The following is a 21,784-nucleotide window of genomic DNA, read 5'->3' as shown; positions in this document are numbered from 1 at the left end:
ATCAAAGTGGAAAAAGACTTTCAATTATAGGATACAATTCAGAAGACATAAAATAAAATATTAGAAAAGACAAAAAGAATGCCGGCTGATGGCCCACTCCTATAATCCCAGCACTTTGGGAGGCTGAGGTGAGTGGATCGCTTGAGCTCACAAGTTTTAGACCATCCTGGGCAACATGGTGAAAACCTGTCTCTACAAAACTAGCCAGGTGTGGTGGTGCATGTCTGTAGTCCCAGCTACTCGGGACGTTGGGGTGGGAGGACAGCTTGAGCCCCGGCTGCGGAGGTCACAGTGAGCTGACATCACATCACTGCACTCCAGCCTGGCTGATAAAGCCTGACCTTGTCTCAAAACATACGGAAAGAGGAGAAATTCAACTCATAATGAAAGACATGCCAACTGAAATTACAGAGTTATATTTTACTTACCAAAATATAAAAGACCATAAAGTTTGATAGCTTATAGTGTGGGGATGGAGTAGCATCAGGTACCCTCACTCATTTATGCTGAGGATGCAGATGGATACAACTTCCATTGAAGGCAATTTTCAACATATGAAAGCACGTATAAAGTAGCATCCTTTTCTCTCTGTAATTCCTCATCTACGAATTTATCTTAGAGATATATTTGTGCATGTTCAAAAGATCTATGTACTAAGTTAATGAATGCAGTGTTATTTACAGTAAAAGACTGGTGACAGCCAAAATGGCCATCAACACTGTAAAAATTATGGTCTATCTATGCAATAGAATACTCTGTAGCTGCACAGAAAGAACAACAAACCTAATATAAAAGGCCCTCCAGAATTAGTTAGATTTTTAAAAAAGAACGCATGCCAATGTATATATTGTATGTCAAAAAATATAGTTGTTTTATTATTAAATATTTGTGAATTAATATAAGCTTATTACTAAGTATAATAGGATATGTCTTTGTTAACAAGGCAAGGATGCCTGAGGGTCTAAAATGGGAATGACAGTTTTCAGGGCATGCATTTAAAGATCATTTTTTAAACCTTTGACTTTATTACCATGTCACAAATAAATTTTCAAACAAAAAACATAAATTTAATGATCTAGCTAAGAGAGGGAGATAGAGATATGAGAAGATTGAGGCAGGATGAAAAAAATGAAGACAATAAGTACAGAAAACTTTTTGGAGAATATTTTTTTTCCAAAGGAAAGAAGACAAGTCAGGCTGTGGATAGCGATGAATGGTTGCTTAGATGGTGTTTTAAGCCAAGAATAGGATGGGGTGTTTCAATTACAGTGGAAGGATCCATTAGAGAAGGAAACATTGAAGATGCAGAAGGGAGAAGTAATAATGCTATGAAATGTTTCTAGGGAGGGAATGGGGAAACTGCACAAATGGAAAGGGTGGTTTCAAACAGGAATTTGCAGAGCCCATCTCCTGGCATGAGAGAAAATACAGAGAGATGTGCTCAGAGGCAGATGGGCAGGTAGGTTCACTCTGGGGAGATTGAATAAATCTCAGAAGAGCAGCACCTGACAGAGATTTAAAAAAATAAAAAGTAGGCGGTTTCAGGAGAGAGAAGATGGCGTGAAGATTTTCCTTTGGAGTGTGAGAGGCAATTATGGAAATGTCACATGACTGTTCAGGAGATATAAGTGAATACTTCAGGTTCAAGGTCATAAATGTACAGTGAAACTGCTAGGCATGGTTGTGTGTTAAGCTCCAGCCACACTCTGTGCTATGGGAACAGGCATGAAGTTAGTGGAGGGGTCGATTCAACCAGGGCAAAAGATGAACATATGCTTCAGCAAGGACATATATGCATGACGAATAAACACATAAAAAGATGCTCAACATCACTAATGTTTAGGGCAATAAATAAAAACTACAATGAGATACCAGTCTACCCTCTTAATATAGCTAAAATATAAAATGCTGATAGTTTTAAATATCGGCTAAGATTTGAAGGAATTGGAGGTCTCATACATTGCTAGTGAGAAAGCAAAATAGTAGAGCTACTCTGGAAAATCCTTTTGCATTTTCATACAATCCAGCAATTCAGCCATTAAATTTATCCAAGAAACTGGAAAACTTTGTTCACTTAAATATCTATACACATATGTTTATATTTGTTTTATTTATAAATGTCACAATATAATAAAAATATAATGTTTATTATAAATGTCACAATATTTATAAATGTCCTTTCGCTTATGATTAGTGAAACGAAGCAGAGTACATCCATACAATGGAACACTACTCAGCAGTTTAAAAATAAATCAGCTATAAGCTATTGATACCTGCAAAAAGTTGGGTGGATCTTGAGGACATTATGCTGAACTAAAAAAGCCAAAGTCAAAAGATTAGATACAGTGTGATTCCATTTAGTAACACTTTTGAAATGACAATGATTAGAGGGGTTTGGGAAGAAACAAACTGTGGGTGTGACAGTAGCAGGAGCCCAAGGGAATTCTTCTGTGGTGAAGAAACACTTCTATATTCAATGTGATTGTATTTATGAACCTACACCTGTGACAAAATATTATGGAATGAAACATAGAGGAATATCTCACTCCAAAAATGAGTGCATGCAAACACTGGTAAAATTTGGTAACAGTGTACTGTAGATATTTGGTGAAATCTCATAAGATTTGTAATGTAGATAATCAGATGGTATCAATGTCAATTTCCTGGTTTTGGTGCTACATTTACTTAACATGTCAGTATTGCTATAGGTTGGGTGATGGGCATACAGGAACTCTCTGTACCATTTTAGTAACTTCTTCATAATCTACAATTAATTCAGAATGAAAACTTAAAACCAACTGAAATGCCTCTTTGTTGTATAGACTACCTTTATGGATATTGAAGTCACCAAGAATGAGGACATGGGGTATGCTGGAAGGAAGTTTGTAAACCAGGTACATAGGCTAGAAGGTAATATAATTAGCATTCATACACCCAACACAAAATTAAGCACATATTAAGTTTTTATCATATTTGTTTCTAATAACTCTTAAAAATAAATACACACATTTTACAGATACAATTTAAGGCTGAATCTTACATCTTTACTCTCACCAATAATTACACATATCTTTGATAAGAAGGCAAGGGTGCCTGCACACCTGGAATGGGAATGACAACTGTCTTCAACTTCAGAACGTCTGAGTTTGGTATGTATTATTCTGTCACATGTGTAGCAGCATGTTAAAACAGGAATATTAAACTAAATTTCAAGTCACTATAAATATTACATTACAAAAGAGTTGCAAGGTGACACAGAATTTGAATAGCAATTTTTGAACATCTATATCAAGGCTATGCAGACTTTAGATTTGAATTTTTATGTGACAAATAAAATGTTGAATTTAATTCAAAGATTAACTATCTCCCCTACTCCCAGTATGGGCCTTTTGTAGGTAAAAATGCTGCTCCAGAGAAAGGGCTGCGTTCCACTGCTTCTCTCTTCTCCCCTAACCCCCACCTGTTTTATTATTATTATTTTAATTGTTTAACTGTTTTATCTATGCCTTCTTGCCCTGGAGGGCTGGATGTATCCCAGTGAAGAGGGTAAGGAGAGCAAGGCATTGACTTTGTGGCATGTCCTGTTGGCCTGACTTGCCTGGCCCTCTCTGGACTTTACGTTATTATAGAGTTCACTCCTACAAATATCACAAAACTAACATCAAGCTCTATCACTTCAAGACCACGAAAGATAATGCTCATTATTTAGAGCACTCCAGTCTTGTAATTCTATTTAAGAGGGATCTTGCCATCATGACCAAATATGTGGGGTGACACAAGGAATAAAACTCTGGTGTGAATTATTTACCATTCCCTAAAAAACTCTATGCTTTTATTAACAGTGCCACTGTAAATTATCTCTTCTCCCATTTCCATCTGTCCAGATCCTATTTACCTCTCCTTGCCCTATATAAAAATTTAAGTGACTGGCAAAATTTACAGAGGGTATAATTATAACAATAATGCTAGGTCAATTGTAGTCATCAGTTAAAATTCTACCTATTACATGAAGCCTTCCATGATCCACTCACTTCTACACACACACTCAGGAATGAGATCTACTCTGTCTCTGCTCTCCTTCCTTGTGTTTGCATCCTGCAAAGCTCCAGAATAATTGAACCAATATCATGGGCATGAGCATTGAGATTTCTTCTTCTATACTCTGCTGTAACTGCTAGATAACAGCAAACAAATGCCATCTACATCTATAGCCAGCATTGATAACATTGACACTAATTGTGCCCAACTGATACCACACTTTCATACAGAACAAGCATCAGAGCAGTCTCTTTGGATTCTAGGTCGCTTCCACATAGGTGGGAAGAACACACGCTTACTGAGGTTATAGTCACTGTGTAGTGACATAAATTTCTCAGGCAACCTTGATCACAACACTAGTTATCTTCAGTCCATGGTTATGGTAAAGTCACACTTTACCCACATGCTCTGAAAAGACATACCTGAACACAAATGCACAAATGGCACAGTTTCAGACTGGGGCAATCCCATAACCTCACTTTTGCTTGGTTTGCCTGGAATAAGCATGTGACCCATGTTGGCCATGCAATCAGCTTGAGAATCCCAAATCCCTGAAACCAGGTCCAGTGTTCTTCTCATTCTAGCACTTGCACATTCTTCCCTCCATATGCTGGGATTTCTAGATGCTGAACTGGGTTTGCCTGGAGGCAAGGGCTTCTTCTGCAGAAATGCAAGGTAGTGGTAGTAGGTAGTTTTGCAATGCCTGTGACCTAAGCACCTGCAGGATCTCTAGAAAATGCTTTCAGGAATTGTGCATTGGTGTGATGTTAGACTATAGACTGAGCGCTATTGTAAGATTTAGCCTTTTCATAAAACCAACTTGTGAGAGTGTTTTTATGAAGAGAGAGTCTGTCTCTAAGGACATTATTTGCTTCATATCTGATAATTCAATGGAATGTAGAGATAACAGAACTCACTTATTCAGAATCGAGCTCCCAACTTCAGTAATGCCTCCAGTCATAGAAGGGAATATGGTTTCAGGGGAACATAGTCTGAGAGATTAATAAGGAAACTTCCTTTTTGATACAATCAGGTAGGAAACATGTATAAAGATGAGTTTAGGGTTGTGGACAGGAACTCCTTTTATCACAATGAAAATTGCAGAAAAAGTTTTCAGTGTAAGATAAGAGGAAAAATGTGTTGGTAATATCAAGGAGAATCTAAACATTGTACTGTCAGACTAATGCTTTCCGTGGGTGAAAACTGCAACTGTCAGGTTAGATAAACATCTATTCGATGATCTTGAGTTACCACTGAGACATTGCTGAGGCACAACACTAAGAAAACTCATGTAATTGTCAAGGGTGGCAGGGCAGTGTTGCTCTCAAAGTCCCGTCTGACTGACAGGGCAGAAGCTCTTCCTCACTGCTCCGATCGGCTTCCCGACAGCTCCAGGGTTTCCTCAGGAAGCTGCCCTCCACCTTCATCCGCCTCAGGCATGTCCTGCAGAGCCCTCTGGAGAACCAGCTTCAGGTTCTGCCTATTTTGACGCTGCCTAAAGGAGCCCACGAAGAAGTAAATGATGGGGTTGGCACTACTGTTTAGAGAGGACAGGAAAATGGAAACTAGACGGACATGACAGAAAATGCCTTCCAAATCCAGGTGAATCCCAGTAGACAGGGCCCACTGAATGCTGAAGGGCAGGCCTTAGAGTAGGAAGACCAGCACTTTGAGCAGGATGGTCCTGTATCTTCCGGGATCCACAGAGAATCCTGACCAGCAGGACCAGGCTGGACTTATAGAGAACCACACATAAAAAAATCAGCCACAGGACTGTGATGAAATCTGATGTTTGACACCAAAGAGAACCAGGATCACTAAGCAGGAAGTCACAGAACCTCCACTGCAGGATGCTCCACAGCAGGGACAGGACCCAGAGCAGGAAACACACGACCACTGACAGGTGTGTGGGGCGGCGGCAGCGGCACCAGATGGGCCACAGGACTGACAGGCAGCGCTTGGTGCTCATGGCGCTCCGCATGCTCAGGCCTGTAAAGTAGAGAAAGGTCGTCACAGGAATGAGGATTTTGGAGACAGGATGACAGATATTGATGAGTGAGGCGGAACATATAACGTTGCTGCTGAGGAAGAGGAAGTCGGCCACAGACAGGTTGAGGATGTAGGTGGAGACAGCGTTCCTGCTCATGCGGAAGCCCAGGAGCCAGAGCACAACCGCGTTTCCTGTCAGCCCAACAAGGGAAATGATGCACGTCAGCACCATGAGGCTCAGGGTTCGCATGTAGCAAGGAGTCTCCTCAGTTCCATTGATTGGTGTCAGTTCTGTATCCAAGGCTGGGATGGTTGGATCCATGCTCAGAAACCCTAGTCTGGTGTTCCTGGGAACACAAACCATATGTGAGCACCAGCTGTGTGATCTCTGATTCTCTCCACCACCCTGCCATGTGGGATTTACTGTTCTCATTTTTAAAGAGGAGAGAAACAGAGGCTCACAGAGAATAAGTCACCTACCAAAAGGTGGGAGTCCTCAAATCCAGTTTGAAATCCAGTTCTTGCTGATTCTGAAGCCTGACCTCTCCTTATTGCCACACAAGTTCTGTACTGACGTGGGAATAACATTAGGATCAAAACACCCCCACTCAAGTGGCCAGGGCTGTGGACCCGATTATTACTCTATCCTGGGCCTGGAATTTTCTCTCAGGTAGAGGAATTCAGATACATAAAGAGGTGGTTGTGACACCCTCAAGACTAGAACTGGTCATCCATGGATAGGAAAGAAGACCATGAATTATGAACTGGAGGAAAATGTGCCCTTTGCTAGGATAAATGTGAAAATGGCTGGACCTGGTGTTTGAGAAATAACTCAGTGTGTTAGTCATTGTGGACAGGACCACATTTTACGTTTTATACTCCTAGTGCCTATTTCCCTGAGCAGCACACTGTGCTCTTCATAAATATTCATTCAATGAATGAATGCATGCATGAGGAGCCTAATGGTATTGGTAGATTTTGGTGAAATGGAAAATAAAAATGAAAGCACAATGTAAGGCATTAGAACACACATTTGTAATTATATGAAGAGAATTTCATTAATCAGAAATCTATTTGTGGACAGCTCTATCTGTGTTGAGAAGAATGATTGATGTGTGCCCAAAACCAGAAAATAACTACTGATGTACCTTTGAAATGAGGTCTCAGTGTAGCTTTGCTGAACACCTAGAAGCATTTTTGTACACAATGTTTGGGTAGGGTGTGGTTCTGAGCTGAACTGTTCAGCAATAGAATAGAGGAAAGAGTAAGTATGAGTGAGGTCTAAGTGCAACTGAAGGAATATCTATGGGGGACTAGTAAGTGTTCTGTTCCGTATACACAATGTAACCCCATTTCTTTCTCTCTTTCAGGAGATCTGTGGTTCATTTCTCTGTTGATGAAAATATTTGTATTAGCAGAGTCCATGAGGGAAATAGGGCTAGTATAGGGCTTGGAGTATAAAAAAAGATTCAGGCAGACTTCAACTGGAGAATGAGGGCTGGGTCTAATCTGGGAGAATAACAGCAGCTGATTGAGAGTTTATTAGGTATTGCCACTTTTAATTATCTGAAGAGCCTAGGAGGTAAGAATGAGTATTATTCCCAGGCCAATAATGCATTGGAGCACAAAAAGAATGAATTATTTGTCCTGGGACTTATATAGTATGAATTTGAGCCCAGTAGGGCTGACTCATGATCCAGTCTTTGACCAGCCCTTTCGAACCAGCACAACTCTGTGTTGATTATACATGTTAGAGGGAGTAAAGCAACAGAGTGATTCTCAAGTAAAATCCAAGTTGGCAGTCAAAATTGTGGGTTGAAAAAAAAAAAAAAAACCAACCTAAACAAATTCCAGATAGAGAATGAGAAGCTAATCAAATAGGGCACAATATAGAGGAGAGTGAAAGTCATTTAGGAACAAATTCAGGAGTTCATTTTTGCCTATCTGAGGCCACCTTTGCTCTGGAATCCAAGAATGCACATGGGCAGGAGGCTTCCATGTGGAAAGAAGATGCACCCTCTGCTGGGAGTACAGAGAATCGTTTCAGTAGGATTGGTACCAATTCTTCTTTGAATGTCTGGTAGAAGTCAGCTGTGAATCCATCTAGTCCTGTACTTTTTTTGTTGGCAATTTTTAAAATTTTTATTTCAATCTCACTGTTTTTTATTGGTCTGTTTAGAGTTTCTATTTCTTCTTGGTTTAATTTACGAGATTTGTATATTTCCAGGAATTTATGCATATCCTCTAGGTTTTCTGGTTTGTGTATGTAAAGATATTCACAGTAGCCTTGAATGATCTTTTGTATTTCTGTGGTATTGGTTGTAATATCTCCTGTTTCATTTCTAATTGAGCTTATTTGGACCTTCTCTGTTATTTTCTTGGTTAACCTCATCAATGGTCTGTCAATTTTGTCTATATTTTCAAAGAACCAGCTTTCTGTTTCACTTATCTTTTGTTTGCTTGCTTGTTTCAGTATCATTTAATTCTGCTCTGATCTTTGTTATTTCTTTTCTTCTGCTAGGTTTGGGTTTAGTTTGGTCTTGCTTCTCTAGTTCCTTGAGGTGTACCTTAGATTGTCTATTTGTGCTCTTTCAGACATTTTGATATGTGCATTTAATGCTATAAACTTTCCCTTTAGCACCACTTTTGCTGTATCCCAGAGGTTTTATTCTTATTCTTATTCTTACTCTTATACTTTAAGTTCTAGGGTACATGTGCATAACGTGCAGGTTTGTTACATATATATACATGTGCCATGTTGGTGTGCTGCACCCATTAACTCGTCATTTACATTAGGTATATCTCCTAATGCTATCTACCCCCCACAATAGGCCCTGATGTGTGATGTTCCCCTTCCTGTGTCCAAGTGATCTCATTGTTCAATTCCCACATATGAGTGAGAACATGTGGTGTTTGGTTTTCTGTTCTTGTGATAGTTTGCTGAGAATGATGGTTTCCAGCTGCATCCATGTCCCTACAAAGGACACGAACTCATCCTTTTTTATGGCTACATAGTATTCCATGGTGTATATGTGCCACATTTTCTTAATCCAGTCTGTCACTGATGGACATTTGGGTTGATTCCAAGTCTTTGCTATTGTGAATACTACCGCAATAAACATACATGTGCATGTGTCTTTATAGCAGCATGATTTATAATCCTTCGGGTATATACCCAGTAATGGGATTGCTAGGTCAAATGGTATTTCTAGTTCTAGATCCTTGAGGGATCGCCACACTGTTTTCCACAGTGGTTGAACTAGTTTACAGTCCCACCAACAGTGTAAAAGTGTTCCTATTTCTCCACATCTTCTCCAGCACCTGTTGTTTCCTGACTTTTTAATGATTGCCATTCTAACCGGTGTGAGATGGTATCTCATTGTGGTTTTGATTTGCCTTTCTCTGATGGCGAGTGATGATGAGCATTTTTTCATGTGTCTGTTGGCTGTATGAATGTCTTCTTTTGAGAATTGTCTGTTTATATCCTTTGCCCAGATTTTTTTTGTTGGAGTTGTTTGTTTTTTTCTTGTATATTTGTTTGAGTTCTTTGTAGATTCTGGATATTAGCCCTTTGTCAGATGAGTAGATTGCAAAAATTTTCTCCCATTCTGTAGGTTGCCTGTTCACTCTGATGGTAGTTTCTTTTGTTGTGCAGATGCTCTTTAGTTTAATTAGATCCCATTTGTCAACTTTGGCTTTTGTTGTTATTGCTTTTGACATGAAGTCCTTGCCCATGCCTATGTCCTGAATGGTATTACCTAGATTTTCTTCTAGGGTTTTTGTGGTTTTAGGTCTAACATTTAAGTCTCTAATCCATCTTGAATTAATTTTCGTATAAGGAGTAAGGAAAGGATCCAGTTTCAGCTTTCTACTGATGGCTAGCCAATTTTCCCAGCACCATTTATTAAATAGGGAATCCTTTCCCCATTTCTTGTTTTTCTCAGGTTTGTCAAAGATCAGGTGGCTGTAGATGTGTGGTATCATTTCTGAGGGCTCTGTTCTGTTCCATTGGTCTATATCTCTGTTTTGGTACCAGTACCATGCTGTTTTGGTTACTGTAGCCTTGTAGTGTAGTTTGAAGTCAGGTAGCGTGATGCCTCCAGCTTTGTTCTTTTGGCTTAGGATTGTCTTGGCAATGCAGGCTCTTTTTTGGTTCCATATGAACTTTAAAGCAGATTTTTCCAATTCTGTGAAGAGAGTCATTGGTAGCTTAATGGGGATGGCATTGAATCTATAAATTACCTTGGGCAGTATGGCCATTTTCACGATATTGATTCTTCCTGTCCATGAGCATGGTATGTTCTTCCATTTGTTTGTGTCCTCTTTTATTTCACTGAGCAGTGGTTTGTAGTTCTCCTTGAAGAGGCCCTTCACATCCCTTGTAAGTTGGATTCCTAGGTATTTTATTCTCTTTGAAGCAGTTGTGAATGGGAGTTCACTCATGATTTGGCTCTCTGTCTGTTATTGGTGTATAAGAATGTTTGTGATTTTTGCACATTGATTTTGTATCCTGAGACTTTGCTGAAGTTGCTTATCAGCTTAAGGAGATTTTAAGCTGAGACGATGGGGTTTTCTAAATATACAATCATGTCATCTGCAAACAGGGACAATTTTACTTCTTCTTTTTCTAATTGAATACCCTTTATTTCTTTCTCTTGCCTGATTGCCCTAGCCAGAACTTCCACCACTATGTTGATTAGGAGTGGTGAGAGAGGGCATCCCTGTCTTGTGCCAGTTTTCTAAGGCAATGCTTCCAGTTTTTGCTCATTCAGTATGATATTGGCTGTGGGTTTGTCATAAATTGCTCTTATTATTTTGAGATATGTTCCATCAATACCGAATTTATGGAGAATTTTTAGCATGAAGTGCTATTGAATTTTGTCAAAGGCCTTTTCTGCATCTATTGAGATAATCATGTGGTTTTTGTCATTGGTTCTGTTTATATGCTGGATTACGTTTTTTGATTTGTGTATGTCGAACCAGCCTTGCATCCCAGGGATGAAGCCCACTTGATCATGGTGGATAAGCTTTTTGATATGCGCTGGATTCGGTTTGCCAGTATTTTATTGAGGATTTTTGCATCGATGTTCATCAGGGATATTGTTCTAAAATTCTTTTTTTTGTTGTGTCTCTGCCAGGCTTTGGTATCAGGATGATGCTGGCCTCATAAAATGAGTAGGGAGGATTCTGTCTTTTTCTATTGATTGGAATGGTTTCAGAAGGAATGGTAACAGCTCCTCCTTGTACCTCTGGTAGAATTCGGCTGTGGTATCCCAGAGGTTTTAATAGGTTGTGTCACTATTATGGTTCAGTTCACAGAATTTTTAGATTTCCATCTTGATTTCATTGTTCATCCAATGATCATTCAGGAGCAGGTTATTTAATTTGCATGTATTTGCATGGTTTTGAAGGTTGCTTTTGGAGTTGATTTCCAATTTTATTCCACTGTAGTCTGAAAGAGTACTCGCTGTAATTTTGATTTTCTTAAATGTATTGAGACTTGTTTTGTGGCCTCTCATATGGTCTATCTTGGAGAATATTCCACGTACTGATGAACAGAATGTATATTCTGCAGTTGTTGGGCAGAATGTTCTGTAAATATCTGTTAAGTCCATTTGTTCTAGGGTATAGTTTAAATCTATTGTTTCTTTTCTGGCTTTTTGTCTTGATGAACTGTCTAGGGCTGTCAGTGGAGTATTGAGGTCCCACATTATTATTGTGTTACCATCTATCTCATTTCTTAATTCTAGTGGTAACTGTTTTATAAACTTGGGAGCTCCAGTATTTGGTGCGTATATATTTAGGATTCTAATATTTTCCTGTTGGACTAGACGTTTTATCATCATATGATGTTGGAGGCTGCACAAGTGTTTCTTATGATCAGGCACAATTGAAGCCTGTCAGTAACAATATGAACCTGTGATCAATTAAGCAGCTGACCAATTGTTACCTCCTCCTCCTTGCTCTTGTTACCCAATAAATATGAAGGGCTCAGAAGCTTGGGCGGTGGCTTTTGCTCACTAGAAGCAGGAGCTCTTTTCTTCTTGTCTTGTCTCTTCTCCGCATGTTGCCTTTCCTTAAAACAGTTTCTTTTTTTGTTGTTATCATTTCTACATTTGTCCTTTCATTCAGCCATAATGATGGTCTCAAGCAGTAACAGTAGTAACTGCTGTAGTGACAATCTCAAGTAGTAGTTGTGGCAGTCAGCCAACAATGGTGTCTGTACAGGGACTAACAGGGACTATCAGGGACAAACAAAACTGAAGAGACCTGAAGGGACCCAAAGAGGCCTGCAGGGATAAATAGAGGTAAACAGAAACAGAGATGAATAGAGATAAGTAAGTAGAGATAGGTAGGGAGATACAGGGACTTGCAGGAACTTGCAGGAATTAACAGATACCATAGGGACAGATAGGGATAGATAAAGACTAGCAAAGACTAGCAATATAAGGTCAGTGCCCTAAAGAGGTACAAAAGTAGAGACTAGCAAAGACTAGCAGAGATTTGCAGGGACAGATAGGGTCCTATAGAGACTTAAACGAGGAAGGTCTTCTGGAACAGAAAAAACTAAAGCCCAGAAAAAACTAAAGCCAACTAGACATTACAAGTCTGCCTGAAGCAACATAAGGTCAGTGCTCTAAAAGGGTGCTGGTCAGTGCCCTAGAGGTACAAAGAATGGGAAGTTTTTGAATCAGGGTAACATGAGGAAGAATTTGGTTATTTCCATTTCTTTTCTCTTTTTTGTTTGGAGTTTGGTATGTACCATCTTTTTGTTATTTCAGGATTTGAGAGAATTTTTTTGACATACCTACAACATCTATCAAAAGTGCTGTAGAATGATCAGGAGAGGGAAGATGAAAATTGGCTTGTACTATCTTCTTTTGTGGCTACAGAAAGGCTAACTTTAGCTTTGGCTTTCATGGATTGTAACGTGCACTGGCACCTGTGAGATGTGCAGAGGACTTGGGAAGTTTTCTCGGAGCCTGTCAAGATGTGGGAACTGAGCTTCATTGCTCTGCAGTATTGACTCAGGCAATGTCTAATTTGGTAGCTGACAGATCCAAAAGAAACCAAGGGTCAAGCACTAATGTGGGAAACTGTTCTAAGTGTAGAAAAATTGGACATTTCAAAAAAGAACACTGCCAGACCACTGGGCAAATGGAATCTTGTAACACAGTTCTCCTCTCAACAGAAAAAAATGCCAGGACTTTGCCCTCATTGCAATAAAAGAAATCATTGGGCTAATCAATGTCACTCAAAATTTCATCAAAACAGCACCCCCCGTCAGGAAGCGAGAAGGGAGCCTGGACCTGGGCACCTCAAACTACGAGGGCATTTCCCCGTGCAGGCCATAACTCTGTCTCCGGTGGGTTTCTGGAGGCACACGGATTCCCTTTCCCCCAGGAACACCTGGAAACACAAGATTAGATCTCCTAGAGAACAAATTATGTTAATTGAAAGAAACTCACTAAGATTCACATTGATATTTGGGGATCTTTGCCAACAAAATACATGGGATTGATTTTGGTAAAAGTTGTCTTAACTTACAGGCCCAAGATATTGATTTTGATTGTGAAGGAGAAATTCAGGGAGTGGTAATGTCACAAGATCTTTGCATTTTTGAACCAGGAGAATATGTTGCTCAACTGTTGCTTGTTCTCTTTAAGTTGTACCCTTCTCTACATAAGAGGAAGCAAGAAGGTCAGGGATTTGGAAGTGCAACTAGGAGAGAGATTTATCTATCACAACCCATAGCATCTCATAGACCAACCTGTGCAGTTAAGTTTTGTGGGCTTATGGATATGGAAGCAAGAGAATGGTCTCTCATGGTAATAGATCTTGAGGATTGTTTACAAGAAGGATAAGCCTAGATTTGCTTTTTCTGTGTCTTCTGTTAATCAGAAAGAGCCTGTCTTTCATTATCAATGGAAAGTTTTACCCCACAGTAATTAACCAAAGAGGCAGAAGCTGAGTTACTGCCTGTAGAGCAAATGCTTCAGCAACGGCCTGCCTCCTGGCTACAGCCAGAAAAGCCTTTGCTTCTGTTTCAGTAGATTTACCAACATGGGGATAAGGGTATGCTTGTGTTTTTGCAGGAGATGAACAAGCCATGTGGGTGCCCTCAAGATGTGGGTGACCTCAAGATGTGTGTGACCATGGAATGGGAGACTGGAGGGACCCATGAATTCCAACTATAGACCTGGTTCCCCCAGTATGAGCCATAAGCCAGTTGAATTTGAATTTGAACGTGAAGACAGAATGAGGACTGACCGGAGTCATGCTGACATCAACCCCCATAATAGGGGGACAGATCAAGAAAACCACACAGGAAGCTGAGAAACTGCGGAGCACCAGGATTTCACCTTTTGCTGGAACTCAGGTACAATTGATGCGTAACGGACCAATGCTTTCTGACTGGGCTCCTCTCTACCCTGGATACAAGAGACCCTAACAGTTAGGCAGGAATATCATTGCCCCTATTCAGCATGAAGAAGTTGTGGAATATGGACCTTCATCCTTCTGCAACCCTTAGGATTAAGGGTCCTCTTGTAAAAGGGAAGGGGGAAATATGTAAGAAGCATTCAAACCAGAGTGACTCCATTTTGAATAAGGACTAAGAAAAATTAAGCTGGATCACCAGCTGGCAATTAAGGACTGCACAGCCTGCAATTGCCTTGCTCAATTAATTTAAAAACAAAAAGATGTTGCAGGCTGTGCAAGTGTTTCTTATGATCAGGCACAATTGAAGGCTGTCAGTAATAATGTGAACCTGTGATCAATTAAGCAGCTGCCCAATCATTACCTCCTCCTTGCTCTTGTTACCCAATAAATATGAAGCGCTGAGAAGTCCAGGTGGTGGGTTTTGCTCACTAGGAGGAGGGACCTATTTTCGTCTCTCTGTGTTGCCTTTCCTTAAAAGTTTTTTTTTTTGTTGTTGTTATTATCATTTCTACATTCATCCCTTTGTTCAGTCATAAGGCTGATCTCAAGCAGTAACAGTAGTAACTGCTGTAATGATGGTCTTAACTAGTAACAGTAGTAACTGTCGTAGTGACCGTCTCAAGTAGTGGTTGTGGCAGTCAGCCACAATATAATATTTGTCTTTAACTGTTGTTGCTTTAAAGTCTGTTTTGATATAAGAATAAGAATATAAGATATAAGAATAGCTCCTCTTGCTCACGTTTAGTGTCCATTTGGACTTTTTCCACCCCTTTACAGTGTTAGTATTGAGATGTGAGGTGTAATTCTATTCATAATGCTAGTTGTTGCCTGAATACCTTATTTTTTCATCGTGTTATTGTTTTATAGGTCCTGCGAGATTTAATCTCTGAGAAGGTTCTATTTTGGTGTATTTCAAAGTTTTATGTCAAGATTTAGAGCTCCTTTCAATAGTTCTTGTAGTGCTGGCTTGGTAGTGGCGATATCTCTCAGCATTTGCTTGTCTAAAAAAGGCTATATCTTTCCTTCATTTATGAAGCTGTTTCATTGGTTACAATATTCTTGCCTGATAATTGTTTTGCTTAAAGAGGCTAAAGATAGGGCCCCAATCCCTTCTAGCTTGTAGGGTTTTTGCTGAGAAATCTGCTGTTAATTTGATACATTTTCATTTATGGATTATCTGATGCTTTTGCCTCACTGCTCTCAAGGTTCTTTCCTTCATCTTGACTTTCTATAACGTGATGACTGTGTGCCTAGGTGATGATCTTTCTGTGATGAATTTTATGGGATGTTTTTTGGGCTGCTTGTATTTGGGTGTCTAGATCTCTAGCAAGGCCAGGGAAATTTTCCTTGATAATTTCCTCAAATACGTTTTCCCAACTTTTAGATTTTTCTTCTTCCTCAGGAACACTAATTAGTCTTACATTTGGTCTTTTAACATATTGGGAACTCCAATTATTCTTAGATTTGGTCACTTAATCCCAAATTTCTTGGAGGATTTGTTCATTTTTTAAAGTTATTTTTTGTTTGCCTTTGTCACATTGGGTTAATTCAACAGCCTTGTTTTCCAACTCTGAAGTTCTTTCTTCTGCTTGTTTGATTCTATTCAGATTTTCCAGTGTATTTTGCATTTCTCTGTGCCCTTCATTTTCAGAAGTTGTAACTTTCTAAATTTATGCTGTCTATTTCTCTGGGGAATTTTTTCTGTCCATATCCTGTAACATTTAAAATATTTCTTTCTTTTTTTTTTTTTTTTTGTGGCCATTCAGAGATCTTTTCTTGGTTTGGATCTATTGCTGGTGAGCTAGTGTGATTTTTGGAGGGTGTGAAAGAACCTTGTTTTGTCATAGTATCAGAATTGTTTTTCTGTTTCCTTCTCATTTGGGTATGTAGCAGGACAAGCCACAGACAAAACTCCTCAGACACCAAGTTAAAGAAGGGGTTTATTCAGCGACGGCATCGGCAAGACTCCTGTCTCAAGAGCCGAGCTCCCCTAGTGGGCAATTTCTGTCCCTTTTAAGGGCTCACAACTCTAAGGGGGTGCATGTGAGGGGGTTGTGATTGAGCAAGCAGGGGGTATGTGACTGGGGGCTGCATGCACCGGTAATTAGATTGGAACAAAACAGAATAGGGATTTTCACAGTACATTTCTATACAATGTCTGTAATCTATAGAAAACATAACCGATTAGGTCAGGGGTTGATCTTTAACTACCAGGCCCAGGGTGTGGCACTGGGCTGTCTGCCTGTGGATTTCTTTTCTGCCTTTTAGTTTTTGCTTCTTTCTTTGGAGGCAGAAATTGGGCCTAAGACGATATAAGGGGTGGTCTCCTTCCTTATTCCCCCCTTATGAGACTCTCATTCATTTTATTAGTGGGAGTTCTCACTTTCATTTTCACTACCCATGTCTTCTTGCAAGACAGAACGATAGTGATTCATATAGTACACTTGTGCTGAAGCATTTTGGTGAACTAAGGTAGTGATGAAGCTTTTTATCATTTGAAGAAGTACGGGTAGCAAACAGGGAGCAGTAGGTAGGTTCCTATTATTATTATAACTCCTATTATAAGAATTTTAAATACTCCCAGCACTGGGAACCATTTTCCAAACATGGCCCCAGGATCAAATCCATGCCACACTTGCATGGGTACATGTGCCAGTTTTGTCATATCTCTATGTCTTTAACTACTTGCCCTTGATCATCTATGTGTAGACAGCAATTATTAAGGTTAAATTTTCCACAGACCCCTCCTTCAGCTGCTAGCAAGTAGTCAAGAGCCAATCTATTTTGATAGATAGCATTTCTCATCTGAGTTTCTTGCTGGGCCAGAATAGTCAAGGCTCTGCCGGTTTTATTAGTGATTATTTTTAAGACAGTTTGTAACCATATGATTTGATTGATCATGTAAATGGGGGTCCAGTATCCCCACGAGCCATCTTGTGCCTAAGTAGCAGGCCCATAATATTGTATGATTCTCTCAGGGGGCCATTTATCATTTTTTTCAATTTCCTATAGCTGTGCTTCTCTTTTTGTGGGAAGCATAGACAGGGAAGTCCAGGAGTTCACCTGTTTTTATGGGCAGTAGGAAGAAAGATGGTTTAATAGTGCCAATAACACAACTACTTGTCCACTGATCAGGCAGCTTAGCGTAGGCTTTATGTCCACATATCCAGTATAGCCCAGTGGGGGCCTTCTAGTCCTGGTGGGACTCTGGATGGGCCAAAACAGTCTGCAAATTTGGAAATTTACTGAACGGATTTTTCTCTGTGTGGTTTGAATTCCACCATGTAGTCTTTCTACAGGAAGGGTGAAGTCCTTCTCCACTCTTGCTATACAGTATTGTCTAATGATTGAGGGTTTTAGTACATAGAAATTATCAGGGTGATTCTTTTGAGCTGGGAATTCATCAGGAACTGGGTCTGTAGGTACTAATTCTCAGGCTTCCCATGGCCATTGATCTCCTATTACAGTTCCTCCACATACATAACATGAAGTGACATTGAGAGACTGGGCTACATGCTTGGCTAATTGCAAAAATAAATTTCTTATTTTTCCTGGAATTTCTGGTACTGGCACATTTAGTTCATCATAGAAAGTTTGAAACACTGGCTCAGGAAAGCATTTGTAAACTTCTCCTCGAACCAAGATATTTACTTGAGGATCCAGTCCAGCCCCATTGATTCCTAAGGTCACACGTTCCTGTTTTTTCCAGAAAGGATCAAGGGGATTGGTTATTACTAGCTCTAAGGGGTTACATTGTCCCTTAGTACAGGATGGGCAATTTTTTCCTTTCTGAAGGTGGACTGGATCCTTTTCATTTATTTTTTTAATCCAAGTGCCCTAAATGACACAAGACAAGTATTTGCATTTATTAATGTATGACAGATGTACTTATTTTCTGCCACATAGCCTCTTTTCTAATTAAGAGAACCTCACCTTATACCTAACTTATTATTATTAATGACAGCACAGGCATCAAATTTTAAGGTGACTTGTTTGGGTGACACTTTTTCTTCTGTTTTGGCTAACACTTTACTCATATTGTTTATGAGCCCCCACCAGTCCTTAGTTCTTAATCTTATTTTAAAAACTGTGGTCATGGGAGGCTCAGATGGGTCATAACACACATCAGATTGGTCATTTCCTGGGCTACATACCTTGTATAGAATAACATACAAGTTCTTTTAAGAGTTCCAGTACACTTACAATAACCATAAAATAATAGGACTGTAGCAACCTTTTGTCCTACTTCAGTGACTTGATATATGCACTGGGAACAGCCCTCAGTCTGAGGAAGGTCAGTTGAAGTCCTCACTGTAAAAGTCCAAATTTTAAGGAAAATGAGTCCCACGATGAGTTTCCTCATGCTTTGGCCATGCGTGGACCAGTCAGCTTCTGGGTGTGACTAGAGCAGGGCTTGTCGTCTTCTTCAGAGTCACTTTGCAGGGGCTGGTGAAGCTGCTCCTGTCCATATACTGCTCAGTCTACTGATGTTTAAGGATGGTCTCGGAGGTTGGGCCAGCTAGAATAAACTGAGTCCAACACCTCTATACAGTTATGCTCAACTGGGCTCTCTGATACCGGGAGCAAGGTGGTGGGGTTTTAGGGTATTGCAAATTTAAATGGTTATGTGGGGATTTTCACATAGCAAGCTTTGGTACTTGGTTAATCTAGCATTTGTTAACCAGTGATGTCCTTTGGTAGTCATTAAAGTTACCACAGCTTGGGGGGCCTTTATATTCAGGTTTTGCCTAAGGGTTAGTTTATCTGCTTCTTGTGCTATCAGGGACATTGCTGCTAGGGCCCTTAGACCTGGGGGTCAGGCTTTGGAAACCCTGTCTAGTTGTTTTGAGAGATAGGCCACTGGCCTTGGCCAGGGCCCCACAGTCTGGGTTAAAACTCCAACTGCCATTTTTTCTTCTTCTGACACATAGAGTGTAAAGAGTTTTGTCAGGTCAGGTAGCCTTAGGGCTGGGGCTGACATGAGTTTTTCTTTTAACTCATGAAAAGCTCGTTGCTGTTGGTTGTAATAGATATAGTTTAATCTACATTTTTCTTAACTGTTACCCACCAAAATATTGACTTAAATCCTGCAGCTATTTGATTTCAAGCTTTAAATCAACGTGGTATTCCTCATGGGACTCCAATTGTGTCTAAATAGACATGAGAGTTGAAAGACCCATAAGGGGCTTCTCTTGCTTTATGACGTCTTATTTTTTTCCTTCTGGTTGATGAAATGCCAGGGTGAAAGGAATAGCCAATTGGACTAAAGTACAAGTGCCACTCCAGTTATTTGGCAGAGTGCTGAGTAAAAGTCCACCACAATACCACCACACATCCACTTGGGGACGAACAAGGGCTGACTGATTGATAAGCTCTTGAAAATTCTTAAGCTCACTGCATCCTTTCATGTCTCCAAGGAACGCTAAGTTTCCTCCCTGTTAGAGACACAAAGTGAACTTAGTGTTGGGAGATGGAAGGTGGATGACACCCCTGGGGGCTGACCCACAGTGTGCCAGACTTTGGGATATAGCAGAGAGAGCTTGGCATGGCTTATTACCCCAGGCTGTAGAATCCTGGAAAAGGGCTACCATGCAGCCCACACCTGGTAGACTGGAGGACCACCTTAGTGGAAAGGGGACAGTCTGGGCCTCTGGCCTGCCATGTGCACAAGCATAACAATTGCTTTTGTTTAATGTGCAGATGGACTATTTGATCCATTTTAACCAGGCATTTGCATCTTGGTATCATGCCTTAATTGCTAACATTTGTTTTAGGTTTTTAACTTCTATGATCCTCTAGTAAAATGAACGTATGGTTTTAGAAAATTACAAAAACTGGCTGGGGCAGTCCATCCTTGCTCTGTAGTGATCCACAGAACGTTGGACCAACTATGGCATGAAAGCTCTACATTGGGGGGCAAGAATCCTGGTTGCAACTGGGGTCTTTATCGAAATCTCCCCAGATTAAATGGTCCCAGTTTACTAATGCCTAGTCTGAGGAGAGTCAGGAGGGACAGAAGTACTTTTCTGAAGTAGAAAGCTGTCTTTGACTTGGCAAGTCCTCACAGGGTGTAACAAGGCAAGCACTAAATGCAATAGTTAGAGGCGAAATTGACTTTGTTATGTTAATAACTAGATGGTCAGCAATAGAATAAGGAAATAAGAAAGAGTAATAGAATGGATGAAAAGAGTTAAATTTTTCTTAGATTTTGGTAGGGTTTTCCCCTGGGACTATGGTCCACGACTCTGGAGGGGGTGGCACTTTTTGACTCAGGTGTGATGAGTCCATCCTTTTTTTTTTTTTTCTTTGTGCTGTACAAATGGCAGTCTCTGTGGTTAGCAGCACAAGGTATGGTCCTCTTCCCAGGCTGGCTCGTGTTTTTCTTCTTTCCACCCTTTGATGAGAACATGATCTTCAGGCTGGTGCTGGTTTACTGGAAATTCTAGGGATGGTACATGTGTTAAAAGACTTTTAGGTTTTTTTTTTGCAAGAAAGGAAAGTGGAATATAAACCAATTATATAATTTTTAAGAAACTGACCTTTTGTTTTAAATGTGGGGACCTTGGCCGTGGACTTTATAGTCCTTAGTGCCTTTTTACTGAGAAATTTCCTTTAGCACCTATTTTTATTAGTTTTTAAATCAAAGAAAGCCAAATACCATTTTACATTTAACAATGCTTCTCATATGATTTTTATGCCAGATAAGCTAAATTTTATCTTTATATTAGTGTGTTATTAATGTTAAACCTAATTTTAATGAAATCTTGTAGACATATTTATTTAATTTTTAATGTTTGACCATAAGGTAGGATTTTATAGACTGTTTTTAACCTTCTATAATTTTTGCTAAAGAGCAGGTTGGTGCTTTAAGAAAAACCTATCATGCTTTTACTTTAATGTCCAGTACACAGAAAAACTGGATGATACTTCTTTAACTTTAGCTAATATGTTTACACACAGAATTTTCTTTACAATTAACATTTTAAAACTTGCTTAAATTTTCAAAACAATGTTTTTTTAACTTTTTAATGTACATTCTTATGCCTCCTTATAATCCTTTTACCAAAGGTATATTTTACTTTTCTTATACACCTTGCACATAAACTGTTTTTTTTAAATAGTTTTACATTCAGGAGGCCTAGTAATTTTAAAATTATACAACATTTTTTGCATAAATTCTTTTTTATAATATTTTTCTTTTTCATGACTTTCACAGGCAATTCTTTGACATGCCTCAACTTTCTGACTTATTACAAATGCTTCTTTTAACAGCCAGTTAATTTATTTCAGGACAAGAATTTACCATATAATACTC

At 39.6% G+C, this 21,784-nt stretch overlaps 1 pseudogene; it reads right to left on the bottom strand.

Annotated features, from left to right (window-relative positions):
- Positions 1-5,400: 5,400 nt before the first annotated feature.
- On the bottom strand, positions 5,401-6,349 carry LOC111533855 (annotated as a pseudogene).
- Positions 6,350-21,784: the final 15,435 nt, after the last annotated feature.

This window comes from Piliocolobus tephrosceles, chromosome 13, assembly GCF_002776525.5.
Source record: "Piliocolobus tephrosceles isolate RC106 chromosome 13, ASM277652v3, whole genome shotgun sequence".
NCBI lineage: Eukaryota > Metazoa > Chordata > Mammalia > Primates > Cercopithecidae > Piliocolobus > Piliocolobus tephrosceles.
The sequence above is the reverse complement of the archived record's forward strand: the minus strand, read 5'-3'. Positions and strand labels throughout refer to the sequence as shown.